The following is a 15217-nucleotide window of genomic DNA, read 5'->3' as shown; positions in this document are numbered from 1 at the left end:
GAAAACCAATCAACATATTAACCATATCTAACAATATATATGCAATATTCCATATCCATAGTAACCCATCTTTGAAAACTGCATATATATGTATACATATAAACATTTTATATATATATATGTATATATATATATAAACATTTTACATATGTTAACTCATTTGGTATTGGAAATAAACTTGTTGGGCAGGAAATATAGTACTCCCATTTTATAGATGAGGATAAAATGAGGTAGAGGGAAGTTAACTTACTCAGGCTCATATAGACAGTACATATCTGAAACAGGATTTGAATTCTGGTCTTTCTGACTAATCTCTGAAGAAAGAAAAAGAGAGATACATATTATCATCTCTTCTTTCAGAATCAAGCTTGAGAGTTATAATTACAAGCATTCAGATGCCATTTGCTGTTCTATTTATATTGCTGTATCATTGTACATACTCATTTCTTCATTTTGTTTACATCACTTTGATCAATTCGTATGTCTTCCTATGTTCTTCAGGGGCAGTTCTTTGCCATTTGCTTTAAATGTTCCATTTTTTTAATTTAAGTTTTTGATTTTTCCTTGGAGAGTTCTAATTTTCATCCTAATTTCCACCCCTAATTCTCCTTTTTATTCTCATCCTTCTCTTGAACCATTCTGAAAGTTCTTTCAGATTTTCTGCTATAATTTTTGGAGAAAGAGGAAAAGGTATTAATATCATATATGAAGTACTAACCCTTCACCTAAAATTTCAAAGCAATTTCTTTTAACCCATAATATTTATCCATGGACTATTTAAATCTTTTCATTTTTTATTAATTTTAATTTTCTTTTCTAAATAAGTCTTTCTATCGGTTTCACTATGATGCCTTTCCTATGAGTTCTTCTCTGTTCTTTTTTTGTTATTTCTTTATTTTATCTGGTACATTTAAAACAATTGTTTTTGTGATGATGGAAAGCTAAGATTAGACATGGCCTCTTCTTCTATCATTTTGCTGGAATTCAACCACTTTCCTTCTTTTCTTTTTGCCACTAGATCATGCACAGTACTATAAGTCTTCATTCTTAACAGAGGCAACCTTTTCTCTTTGTTTGATATCATTTAAGTTGGAAAAGTTCATGAACCTTTGTCTACTGAGGAATGGGGAAATCTAGCTGAATTATTGCTAAAGGGGAGACTCTGAGAGGCAATATCATAAGGTTCAATGGCCTTTAGTAACATTGGATATAGGGTTTGAAGTACTAGTTTGAAGATAGGAGTTGGCAATAATAACTTTGAAAAGTTTCCTTAATCTATATGGGCCTAAGTTTCTTTAGCTACAAAATTAAGGGGGTTGGACTAAGTGGTCTCTGAATTCCTTTCTAGCTTTGGATATGTGATCCGAAGAGCTCTGATATTTGTTTTTTTTCTTAAACGAATATCAACACAGGGAATTCCATCCTGAGATAATAGTTTGGGGAAAAGTAGAAAGATATAAAATAATGCCATAAAGCCATCCACTTTTAAAATATATCAACAAAACCTAGGAGGAAGTGATAGAGAAATCTTATTCAAAATAATTAAAAGATACATGAAATATCTATGCAATAGCCTACCAGTCCAAGACTGAGCTAATATAGAAGAAAAATGATGATACCAAAATTAACTTACAATTTTAGTCTTATGCCAATGGAATGCTTTTTGGTGGGGAGAGTGATGGGACAAGGAAAGAATATTTATGATGAGACAATATGTGAAAATGTCTGGTAAAAACTAGAGACATGAATAAGACTTGTAAATAGAAAAGAGTAGAGGCTTAGGCTTTTACATCTTGATTTTACAAGTCTTTCTGTTTCTCCTAATGTCTGGTTATGGAAATACATATCCAAAGAAAAACAAAGGAAAAAGGAGTTGGAAACCTATTAGCATGTATTCCTTACTCATCATTATTTTGAGTGAACAAAATGATGATTTCAGTAGTTTGATCCAAGTTGTTAGAGCATTTTATAAAAGCTCAACATAAATCAGAAATTTTGCTAAAGAGATTTGTAAGCTTTTGAGTTAATGTCATTATCATATTTTATATTTGTAAATATTTTAAAGTTTAGAAACCATTTTTATCTATTTTATCTCAGTAAATATATGTGGTTATCAGTCATAGTAACACAATTTGAATTTGCCTCTATACATTTTAAAAGATTTCTAAGTAGGGTAGTGAATGGATAGTGTGCTGTATTTGAAGTCACAAAGATTTGAGTTCAATTCTTACCTCAGACTGTTAATTATATGGCCCTGAGCAAGTCACTTAACATTAATCTGCTTCAGTTTTCTCATCTGTAAAATGATGATAATAGAATTGTTAGGAGACTCAAATGAAATAATTTATTTAAACTACTTTGTAAACCTTAAAGCTCCACATAAATGCAAGCTATCCCTTTACCCACTGATTCTTTTGAAATATTTATTTTGACAGCTGGATATATTCTTAGTAGAAGCTGTTTCCCTCAGTCACTTGGAGAAGGTGCTTATTGCACACGATGGAGAAGGATATGGAGCTGGAATTTATTTAAAGATGATAACCATTCAGGAGAACAAAGACCCAAAAACTGAATTGGTATTCCCATGTTGGAGTTGGCTGGATTCCCACTTGGGAGCCTATTCGACTGTTTCAGAACTGAAGACTATAGGTAGGTCATTGTAGAATAAGAGCTAAACAAAGCAGAATGCCTTTTGAAAGAGCATGGACTGAGAATCAATAAACTGATTGTAGAAATTTATTTCTAAAGTTGATTATAATTTCTATGCCTTAATGAAAATCATCAGTACTTGACTAACACTTTATTCACTTTTTTATTCAGCCCTGTCATCCATTAATTCACTCAACATTTATAAAATTCCCATTGTGTGCTCGGTACCAGGGGAGGTACAAAATTCAGATATGGCAGTTCCTCTTACAAGTTGCTTTCTTTTGAGTAGAAGGTTAAGAATAAAACAGAGATTACATGATGAGTGTCTCAGCCAGTTTGATGTAGTGTTCAAGTTAATGGCTCTGCTACTTAATACTGGTGTGACATGGAGCAGTAATTCATTTAACCTGTCTAGGCTACAATTTCTTCATCTGTAAGACGAGTAGGTGGTGGGAGAACAGAATAGAAATATTCTTCTAGCTCAAAATCTATGACCCTACTAAAATGAAGAACTATCTGAGGACTGAGGGGAAAGATGATTATTGATTAGGCAGCTAATTCCCAACAAATATTGGATCTTTAGGAAGTCAATCAAGTTTGATTTTCAAAATATGTCAACTTACATCAATAACTATTTTACTTGGCACTGACTTTCAGAGGAACATTACCAGGATAAATGACTGGTTTTTGATGAAAACAATATAGGTCTTCACTGAAAAATTAAAACAAACAAATAATATTAAAATTTATCCTCAATTTCAATAATACCTTTTTTTTGAGAAGAGAAAGGAACACATAAAAGATCAAGACAGTTTCCCCCAATATTTTTATATTCTATCACAGAATCTTACAGAGAAACTGTAGGGCTCAGTGGATAGATTGCTAGACCTATAGTCAGGAAGACTTCTTATCTTCCTGAGATTAAATCCTGCCTCAGATACTTGCTACCTCTGTGACCTGGGGCAATCATTTAAGCTGTTTGCTTTAGTTCCCTTATGCTGGAAAAGGAAATGGCAAAACACTCCAATATCTTTGCCAAGAAAAAAATGGAGTCAAATAGAGTCAGACACAATTGAAATGAATGAACAACAAAAAAAGCCTTGACTTATAGCAAAATCAAAAGTTACCAGAAAAAAAAGTCACACAGAACCTGCTTAATATAGACAGATAAATGGATAGATAGATAGACAGACATGTAGAAAGGTAGATAGACATACTGATAGATAGATAGATAGATAGATAGATAGATAGATAGATAGATAGATAGATAGATAGATAGATAGATAGACAGATTAGATAGATTAGATAGATGAATGGATGGACAGACAGATAGACAGACTATAGATAGGACTTGAGGACAATTTGAGGACTGAGTATTAGTATTCAATCTAGCTAAAAGTGAACCTTATATTCTTATTTTGCTTTCTATGGAAACTTCTATTAAATAATTATACCCTCTGGTGTTCTGAACATCCTCAGCCTTTAAATATTCACTGAACCAGAATAGGTAGATAGGACTTGTATCAAGAAAGTTCTGCCTGACACTTGTTAGCTGTGTGTCTCTGGGAATCTAATTTCGTTTCTCTGGGCTTGGATTTTTTTTCTTATCAGCCAAATAGTTCTTACAATAATATCTGTAACATCAGCCTTTCAGCATTGTTATTAAACTTTAAATGAACTGATACACCTTAACCGCTTTGTACCTGTCAAAATTTTTTGTAAATGACCACTTTTAGGGGCTTCTAGGAAGTCTAGTTGATAAAGTACCAATCCTAGAGTAGTAGCATCTGGGTAAAAATTTGACCTCAGCACTTCCTAACTATGTGACCCTAGACAAATCAGTTAACCCCAATTGCCTAGCCCTTGCCAATCTTCTCTCTTAGAATTGATACTAGGATAGGAAATGAGGGTTTTAAAAAATTGATTAATTAAATGAAATAAATGGCCACTTTTATTTACAAGGAACCCAAAGAAGTAGAATTTGACTGGATAGAGAACACTCATTTTTTACTTTTAAGTTATTAGGTTAATAATAATAATAATGATGATAATAAAATGATGATGGTAATGGTAGTGTTGGTGATGGTGGTGAAAATCCCCTGAAATCCTCACATTATCCATATCAGAAGTTCAAGGAGGGGTGGCATAGTTAAAAATGCCACCCAGAGTGTGTACTGCTGGAAATCTGTGTGCCCTGAGTCCACTATTAGAACTTTAAAGATGCATTACTGGTGGCATTGTGAACTGATCCAACCATTCTGGATGGCAATTTGGAACTACTCTCCAAGGGCTATAAAAGATTGCCTGCTCTTTGATCCAGCCATACCATTGTTGGGTTTGTACCCCAAAGAGATCATAGATAAACAGACTTATCTATTTATTTATAGCCACACTTTTTGTGGTGGCAAAAAGCTGGAAAATGAGGGTATGCCCTTTTATTGGGGAATGGCTGAACAAATTGTGGTATATGCTGGTGATGGAATACTATTGTGCTAAAAGGAATAATAAACTGGAGGAATTCCAAGTGAACTCGAACGACTTCCAGGAATTGATGCAGAGTGAAAGGAGTATATCCAGAAGAACATTGTACACAGAGATCAATACACTGTGGTAAAATAGAATGTAATGGACTTCTATACTACCAGCAATGCAATGACCCAGGACAATTCTGAGGGATTTATGGAAAAGAACTCTACCCACGTTCAGAGGAAGAACTACAGGAGTAGAAACAGAGAAGAAAAGCAACTGCTTGAATACATCGGTTGAGGCAGACATGATTGGGGATGTAGACCCAAATCTACCACACCAATGCAACAATTTGTAAATAAGTCTTGATTGATGTAATACATATTAAAACCAGTGGAAATGTGCATTGGCTTTGGGGGAAGGGGGGAGGTCGGGGTTGAAGGGAAAAGTAAGAACATGAATCATGTAACCATGATAACTTTTCTAAAAAATAAAAATTATTGGGGGAAGATGGGTAGCTCAGTGGATTGAGAGCCAGGCCTAGAGACAGGAGGTCCTAGGTTCAAATCTGGCCTCAGACACTTACTAGCCATGTGACCCTGGGCAAGTCACTTGACCCCCATTGCCTACCCTTACCACTCTTCTGCCTTGGAGTCAATACACAGTATTGACTCCAAGACAGAAGGTAAAGGTTTAAAAAAAATTATTAAAAAAAGAACTGGCTTCTTGGTTAAGATGGCAGCTGAGTAAAAAGCAGTTGCTTATCCTCTCCTAACCAAAACATATAGGACTCCACAAGAAGACATAAAAACAAATCCAGAGGAATGAAGGGACTCCACAACAGGGCACAGCATTGAAGGTATGTGGAATCGTGGCATTTCCATGCTATAACGGGGTGAAACAGCTCTCACTAGAGGGTGAGCTAAGCAACACCCTCCCCCACACCACACCACCTGCAGTGCCAAAGCTAGTGCACAAGAGCTAGAGCAAGCTTGGGGCACCCGTTAAGTTCTTGGCAGCTAAGTGGGGTCCCCAGGGCCTGTTCCTGAGAGCAGCAAGACTTAAGACCCCAAGAAGCTAAAGAATGCTCGGACTCTGAAAACAGACCCTGAGTGCAGGCTCAAGTGCAGGCTCTTGTGTCCACAGATCCTGAGCGTAGGAGCAGACTCGGATCCTGAGCACAGGAGTGGACCTCGAGTAAGGACCCAGTGCAGAGGGGTGCACGACTGTGGAAACAGAACCCTGAAACTGTAAAAGAAGCCTCAGACAGAGAAACAAAAAAGGGGGCCACCAGGAGGCTTAACCCTGAGAACAACTAGATCTGAGACTTCAGGAGCCTAGAGAGCACAAACAGACTCTGGGTGTCAGGATAAACCTGAGAGGGCGCAGGGCTAATAATGGCAAGCCAGAGACAAGAACCCGAAAAGAGAAAGATCATCAAGAAGAAATCTGTAACACTGGACAACTTTTATGCAGAGAAAGTCCAGACAGCAGAGCAAAGAGCAGAGGAGAACAAGCAAGTAATCATATCCAAACCTTCCCAAAATAATGAAAACTGGTCACAAGCTATTGAAGAGTTCAAATCTGAGATGATGAGAAAGATGGAAGAGATCTGGCAAGAAAATAACAGTTTAAAAAGGCAGAATATCACAATTGAAAAGTGAGGAAAGTCAACTGAAGACCAGAAATGACCAGATTGAAAAGGAAAACGAAAGATTATAACCGAAAACAAGTCCCTAAAGGCTAGAATTGAGCAATTAGAAGCTAATGATCTCTCAAGACAGCAAGAAGAAATAAAACAAAGCCAAAAGACTGATAAAATAGAAGGAAATATGAAATATCTCAATGAGAAATTGACTGATCAAGAAAACAGGGCTAGAAGAGACAATTTGAGAATCATTGGTCTTCCTGAAAAAGCAGAAATTAACAGAAATTTGGACTCCATACTAAAAGAAATTATTCAGCAAAATTGCCCTGAAGTTCTACAACAAGAGGGCAATATAGACATTGAAAGGATCCATAGATGACCCTCTAAACTAGACCCAGAAAAGACAACGCCCAGGAATATAATAGCCAAATTCAAGAGCTTCCAAATAAAAGAAAAAAATCTTACAAGAAGCCATAAAGAGACAATTCAAATATTAAGGAGCACCAATAACGATCACACAGGATCTGGCAGCCTCCAAGCTAAAACACCTCAAGGCTTGGAATATGATATTCAGAAAGGCAAGAGAACTGGGTCTACAACAATGATTCAATTACCCATTAAAATTGACTATATACTTCCAGGGGAAAGTATGGGCATTCAACAAAATTGAAGGTTTCCAAGTATTTGCACAGAAAAGACCAGGACTAGATGGAAAGTTTGATATCCAACCACAAAAATTAAGAGAAACATGAAAAGGTAAATAAAAAACAGAGATAAAATAAAGAAAACTCATAATTTTTAAATTTGTCTTTTTAAGGGCCTCAGTAAGATCTAATTATCTGTATTCCTATGTGGAGAAATGCTATGTATAATTCTCTGTAGTGAAGTCTATTCACTACTATAATATTCACTATTATAGTAATCAGAAGAATAATTCATAGGGAGAGGGTGGAATACTAAATGGTCTAAGATGATATGGAGGTGGGAAAGATGGGGGTGAATAGTAGAGGACACCAAGAGAAACTTGAATGAATGAGAAAAATAGATTAGTCTATCACATACAAAGAGAGCATGGGAAGGGGAAGGGATGAATACTATTATAAGAAGGAGAGGAAGAGAGCATTAAGAGGTAATATTTAAAACTTACTCTCAGTGGAATTAACCCTGAGAGGGAAGAGTAGGTATATTATCCATTGGGATATAAAACTCTATATAACCCTACTGAGAAAGTCAGAACAGATAAACAAGGGGAGCACGGGAGTGGGGAGGTCAAAAAAGGGAGGGGAGGAGAATGGGGAGCGAATTCATTAGGCCTTAAAAATAAAAAGAGGGGAATAATAAGGGAGGGGGTAGGAAGGGAAGTGAATCAGGGGAGGGGACAAAGGTTACTGGCTTAAAGCAAACCACTGGTTTAAAAGGAAATAGTTTAAGAAGAAGGGGTAGAACTAGGAGAGGATACCAAAATGTTGGTGAATACACAACTAATAATTATAACTCTGAATGTGAATGGCATGAACTCGTTCATAAAATGGAAACAAATAGTAGAGTGGATTAGAAACCAAAATCCTACCATATGTTGTCTACAAGAAACACATATGAGGCAGGTGGACATACAGAAGTTTAAGGTAAAGGGCTTGAACAAAATTTTTTGGGCGTCAAATAAGAAAAAGAAGGCAGGTGTGGCTATTATGATTTCTGACAAAGCCAAAGTTAAAATAGATATGATTAAAAAAGACAGGGAAGGCCATTACATCCTGATTAAAGTCAGTATAGACAATGAGGAAATAACATTGCTCAATATGTATGCACCACGTGGCATAGCATCCAAATTCATAAAGGAGAAACTGGCAAAGGTCAAGAAGGAAATAGATAGGAAAACCATACTAGTGAGAGATCTAAATATTCCTCTATCAGATCTAGATAAATCAAACCAAAAAATAAATAAGAAAGAGGTAAGAGAGTTGAATGAAGTCCTAGAAAAATTAGATTTAATAGATATGTGGAGAAAAATAAATAGGGACAAAAAGGAATACACCTTCTTTTCAGCTGCACATGGTACATTCACAAAGATGGACCATCTAATAGGACATAGAAACATTGCAAACAAATGCAAAAGAGCAGAAATAATAAATGTAACCTTCTCAGATCATAATGCAATAAAACTAATAATTAGTAAAGGCACCTAGACAGGAAAATCAAAAACTAATTAGAAATTAAATAATATGATTATGCAAAACCAGCTAGTCAAAGAAGAAATCATAGAAACAACCAACAATTTCATTGAAGAGAATGACAATGATGAGACATCCTACCAAACTCTGTGGGATTCAGCCAAGGCAGAACTCAGGAGGAAATTTATATCCTTGAGTGCATATATTAACAAATTAGGGAGGGCAGAGATTAATGATTTGGGCATGCAACTTAAAAAACTTGAAAGCGAGCAAATTTAAAATCCCCAGATGAAAACTAAATTAGAAATACTAAAAATTAAGGGAGAAATTAATAAAATCAAAAGTAAAAGAACCATTGCTTTAATAAATAATACTAGAAGCTGGTATTTTGAAAAAAACAGATAAAATAGACAAAGTACTGGTCAATCTAATAAAAAAAAGGAAAGAAGAAAACCAAATTGACAATATCAAAGATGAAAAGGGAGACCTCACCTCTAATGAAGTGGAAATTAAGACAGTCATTAAAAACTATTTTGCCCAATTATATGGCAATAAATATAGCAATCTAGGAGATATGTATGAATATTTACAAAAATACAAATTGCCTAGATTAACAGGGGAAGAAATAGCATACCTAAATAATCCCATATCAGGAAAAGAAATTGAACAAGCCATCAAAGAACTCCCTAAGAAAAAATTGCCAGGGCCTGATGGATTCACAAGTGAATTCTATCAGACTTTCAAAGAGCAACTTATCCCAATACTATACAAATTATTTGATATAATAAGCAAAGTAGTCCTACCAAATTCCTTTTATGACACAAATATGGTACTCATTCCAAAGCCAGGTAGATCAAAAACAGGGAAAGAAAACTACAGACCAATCTCCCTAATGAATATAGATGCAAAAATCTTAAATAGAGTACTAGCAAAGAGACTCCAGCAAGTAATAAAGAAGATCATCCACCATGATCAGGTGGGATTTACACCAGGAATGCAAGGATGGTTCAACATTAGGAAAACCATCTACATAATTGACCATATCAACAATCTAATAAACAAAAATCACATGATTATCTCAATAGATGCTGAAAAAGCCTTTGACAAAATACAGCATCCATTCCTATTGAAAACCCTGGAAAGTATAGGAATAGAAGGACCTTTCCTAAAAATAATAAACAGTATATATCTTAAACCATCAACAAGCATCGTATGCAATGGGGATAAATTAGAAGCATTTCCAGTAAGATCAGGTGTGAAACAAGGATGTCCATTATCACCTCTATTTTTCAACATAGTACTAGAAACACTAGCTGTTGCAATTAGAGAAGAAAAAGAAATTGAAGGTATCAAGAGAGGCAATGAGGAGACTAAGCTATCACTCTTTGCAGATGATATGATGGTGTAGTTAAAAAATCCTAGAGAATCAACTAAGAAGCTGGTAGAAATAATCAACAACTTCAGCAAAGTTGCAGGATGCAAAATAAATGCACATAAATCATCAGCATTTCTATATATTTCCAACACATTACAGCAGCAAGAGGTAGAAAGAGAAACACTGTTTAAAATCACCCTAGACAATATAAAATACTTAGGAATCTACCAAAACAAACACAGCAATTATATGAAAACAACTACAAAACACTTTCCAAACAAATAAAACTAGATCTAAACAATTGGGAAAACATTTATTGCTCATGGGTAGGACGAGCTGACAATAATGACCATTCTACCCAAATTAATTTACCTATTTAGTGCCTATCAAACTACCAAAAAACTTTTTTACTGAATCAGGAAAAACTATAACATATTTCATTTGGAATAACAAAAGATCAAGAATATCAAGGGAAATATTGAAAAAAATGTGAAGGAAGGGGGCCTAGCAGTACCAGATATTAAACTGTACTATAAAGCAGCGGTCATCAAAACGGTATAGTACTGGCTAAGAGACAGAAGGGAGGATCAGTGGAATAGACTTGGGGTAAGTGACATCAGCAAGACAGTGTATGATTAACCCAAAGAGCCCAACTTTTGGGACATAAATCCACTATTTGACAAAAACTTCTGGGAAATTTGGAAAACAATATGGAGAGATTAGGTTTAGATCAACATCTCACACCCTACACCAAGATACATTCAGAATGGGTGAATGATTTGAATATAAAAAGGGAAACTAAATAAGTTAAGTGAACACAGAATAGTATACTTGTCAGATCTCTGGGAAAGGAAAGATTTTAAAACTAAGCAAGAGTTAGAGAAAATTACAAAATGTAAAATAAATGCTTTTGATTATATTAAACTAAAAAGCTTTTGTACAAACAAAACCAATGCAGCCAAAATCAGAAAGGAAACAACAAATTGGGAAAAACATCTTTATAACAAAAAACTCTGACAGGGGTCTTATTACTGAAATATACAAGGAGTTAAATCAATTGTATAAGAAATCAAGCCATTCCCCAATTGATAAATGGGCAAGAGACATGAATAAGCAATTTTCAGATACAGAAATCAAAAGAAGTATGCTCAAAGGGCTATAAAAGACTGTCTGCCCTTTGATCCAGCCATACCACTCCTGGGTTTATACCCCAAAGAGATCAAAGGGAAAAAAGACTTGTACAAAAATATTTATAGCCATGCTCTTTGTGGTGGCAAAAAATTGGAAAATTGGGGAATGTCCTTCAATTGGGGAATGGCTGAACTAATTGTGGTATCTGTTGGTGATGGAATATTATTGTGCTCAAAGGAATAATGAACTGGAACAATTCTATGGGAACTGGAATGACCTCCAGGAATTGATGCAGAGTGAAAGGATCATATCCAGGAGAACATTGTACACAGAGACAGATACATTGTGTCACAATCAAATGTATCAGACTTCTCTGCCAGCAGCAATGCAAGGATCCAGAACAATTCTGAGGGACTTATAAGAAAGAACGCTGTCCACATTAAGAGGAAGAACTGTGAGAGTAGAAACACAGAAGAAAAACAACTTCTTGAACACATGGGTTGATGGGGATATTGTTGAGAATGTAGACGCCAAATGATCACCTTAGTGCAACTATCATTAACATGGAAATGGGTCTTGATCAATGATACATGTAAACCCCAGTGGAATTGTGCATTGGCTATGGGAGAAGGGATTTGAGGGAGGAAAAGAACATGAATCATGTAACCATGGAAAAATATTCTAAAAAATAAAAATATAAAATATAAAGTAAAAAAAACAAAAAAGAAATTTCATAATGCTTTTAGTCAATAGTATCTTCAGTTCTAATTATTCAAAAACATAAGATGTTGTAGTATTGCTAAATCCAGATTAGCTTTAAAAAAGAAAAAGAATTCAGGAGTTATTTAATTTTGAAGACAAAAAAAGGAAGAGCTCAAAGACATTGAAAAATCTGAGTAAGACAAAACTTCAGATGTGCTGTACAATATTACAAAATGGATGAATAAAATAATGCCACTGCTTTGCATGATTTTCCAAAGGAGATGAGTATACTTTGAATGGAATTTTGAAAAGCTTCTTTTGAATTTGGTGGCACAAATCTGATTAATTCATCAGCTCTAATAAAGTGCTTATTCAAAAATGTTAGGGTCTCTTTCAAATATGATGAATAAACAAATTTTCCCACAAGATTTGATAATAAATTTGACATTGCAGACCTGCATACAACAATATATCTTATAATTTCTTTTATCTTAAGGCCCATGGAAGGAAAGGATATATCTAAGAATGTTCTTTAGGATAAGATTTATGTGCTGCTAGGGCAGAAGAAGCTCAGGAAAACTAATGAAGAGCCATGGAAAAATTCCAGGAGAATAATCAACATCTAGCACTTGAAGACTTGAATACAAAATTGCCCAGAAAAAGACTTTCACAAAGAAACAAATGCTTATGTCAAAAATAAACAAAAGTTCATCAGAAATTATTGATGAGACAATTTAAAATATAAGCCAATGTTATTTAAGGAGAAAAAGCTGTGCAAAAAAAGGCAAAAAAATCCAACATTAATCAAAATATTTTATACAACAGGGATTCTTAACTTGGGTCCATAACCCCCCCCCCATTCTGATAATTGTATTCCAATATAATTTATTTTGTTTGTGATTCTATTTATTTTATTTCATTCATTTTAAAGTTATTCTGAAAATGGATCTATAAGGCTTCATTGGACTACCAAAGGAGTCGGTGACAAAAAAGAATCTCCACTACAAACACTTGAGAAGCAAACACATTTTTTTGCCATTGGACATTTCCATTATATCCAACTGGAAATCTATTCTGATTGGGTGAGAGAATTGGTTATGACTTAAGGAGCTTGTATAAAAGCAGGAGCTAGTTCAGAACTGGAGGAGAAATATCTTGTCTTTGACTTTGGAGAAATAAGAAGTAGAGATATGAAGAACAGAGTCAAAAAGTATGGACAACTCAGGAATAACAAAGGAGAAAAAAAAGTTTTATTGATCTGAGTAAGAGAAAGCAAAGATGGTGAAAGTCCATTAATACTACAAGCAATTCCAAGAAGTGCCTTAGGCTGATAACCCCCCTGTAGCTATCCCTTAGAGGATTGAAGAACATCCCAAGAAAAGTTCTGCTTTTTCTTTATCTTCTCCTTCTGCGACCTAACTGTTTACAGACCCTGTAATAACTCAAATGGTTCAGGTAACCTGAATTTTGCTTCATCTCTAAAGTCCAGAGAAAAATATAAATGTAAATAAAGATGGACAGGTTTGGCAACTTTCATTGTAAAAGACAAGAATTTTCCTAACAAGGGTCTCAGAGTGATTGTAATCATATTTCTAACTTTTCATTCAATATTAAAATCTCTAAAGGATAAGAGAATGGTATAAATGAGCTATTGTAATGAAAAGGTAATAAAGAAAAGGTAAAAGGGGGTTTTGGTCCTTTGGTGGGAAAGGATGGTGCAATAGTGGATTGAGGTGGTAAAGAGAGATGTAAGGGGATGGCTGAGTTTAGTGAAATATGGTAAGGGGAGATGATGAGGTAATTAGGGGAGGCAGCTGCAACAGGGAGACATTCAGACTAGAGACAGAGATTACTGGGGAAGGAAAGCTGGACTTTTCCAGGGAAAATGGTATTTCTTCAGACACAAAGGTTAGGGCCAGTGAGAAGTGGTTTGAATCTGACTAGAGGGCTTTCTAGTCAGTTTCTCAAGTCCACAAAGAAGGAGTCCCAAGGCTCCTCCCTGTCAATGAAATTGAAGGGTTTCCAGGAGGAAGTATAGAGACAACTACTTCCTCCCAAGATGGCCGCCTCCAGCTTCCCTCAGGAAATAAAGAGAATAGTTCCTTCCCTCCTTCAACCCTCACTTATCATTGAGCCAATGATTTAGCAAAGGGTTTGATTAGGTAACAAGGGGTTTATTAAAGTTTCAGGGTTGATTATAAAGGAGAGAGGGGTACAGGGTTTCTCTAACAGCCACTAGGGAGAAGCTGGAGGTGGGAGAGGGTCACAGGAATGGCTTGGACTTGAAGTTTGTCTGCCCTTGAGGTTAGAGAGTACTAAAACAATAAAGCAAGGGATAGTTTGTTTCAAGGGTAAGCCCTACTTATCTATGGGGAACTAAATCCTCAAAGTCTAATTGCTACAACCCAAAAATTCACCCTTCTCCCAAAGCCCACAGGAAAATCACGAAGGTAATAGAGGAATGAAATAGGGAAGGTCAGGGAAGAGGTTCTGAGAAGTTAGCTAAGCTCCAAATGTCCAAAGACAAAAACACAGATTTGAGGCAAGGTTTCAGCTCGAAGTCAGAGCCCAGTTAGCCCCTCTGCTCTTCACAAGCTTCTGGGACCAACTGCCCTTTGTCAGAGTTCTAAAGTTGGCTAACTTCCAGAAGTTCTACAGTTAGGTTTTGCAAGGGTAAATGCCTTGATTGGATCTCTGCATTACACTACTTACAGTATGGTATATGAATAGTAAAACAAGCTAATTAGTATACAGAAGGCATTTACATGCATTTACAACCTAAACATCCCAGTGCCTTGCCCTCCCCGCTCCTCTGTGAAAACTTTTGGCCTTTTCTTTCATATTGCCACGAAACTTTCATTTGTGTTTTGTTGATTTCAATTAAGAGGTGAACCCCTTCAGAATAGGGACCATATTCCTTTTTCAGTTGGTATTACCAATGTTTTGCACAGCAAAGCACAAATAAGTACTTAAGTTTTTTTCATTCATTTAGCACAATAAAAGATCAAGTTGCATCAAACACAGAACAAGAAATTTACGGGTCATTATTGTAATCAATGACAGCATGGGTACAGT

Source organism: Gracilinanus agilis, chromosome 1, assembly GCF_016433145.1.
Source record: "Gracilinanus agilis isolate LMUSP501 chromosome 1, AgileGrace, whole genome shotgun sequence".
NCBI classification, from domain to species: Eukaryota; Metazoa; Chordata; class Mammalia; order Didelphimorphia; family Didelphidae; genus Gracilinanus; species Gracilinanus agilis.
The sequence above is the reverse complement of the archived record's forward strand: the minus strand, read 5'-3'. Positions refer to the sequence as shown.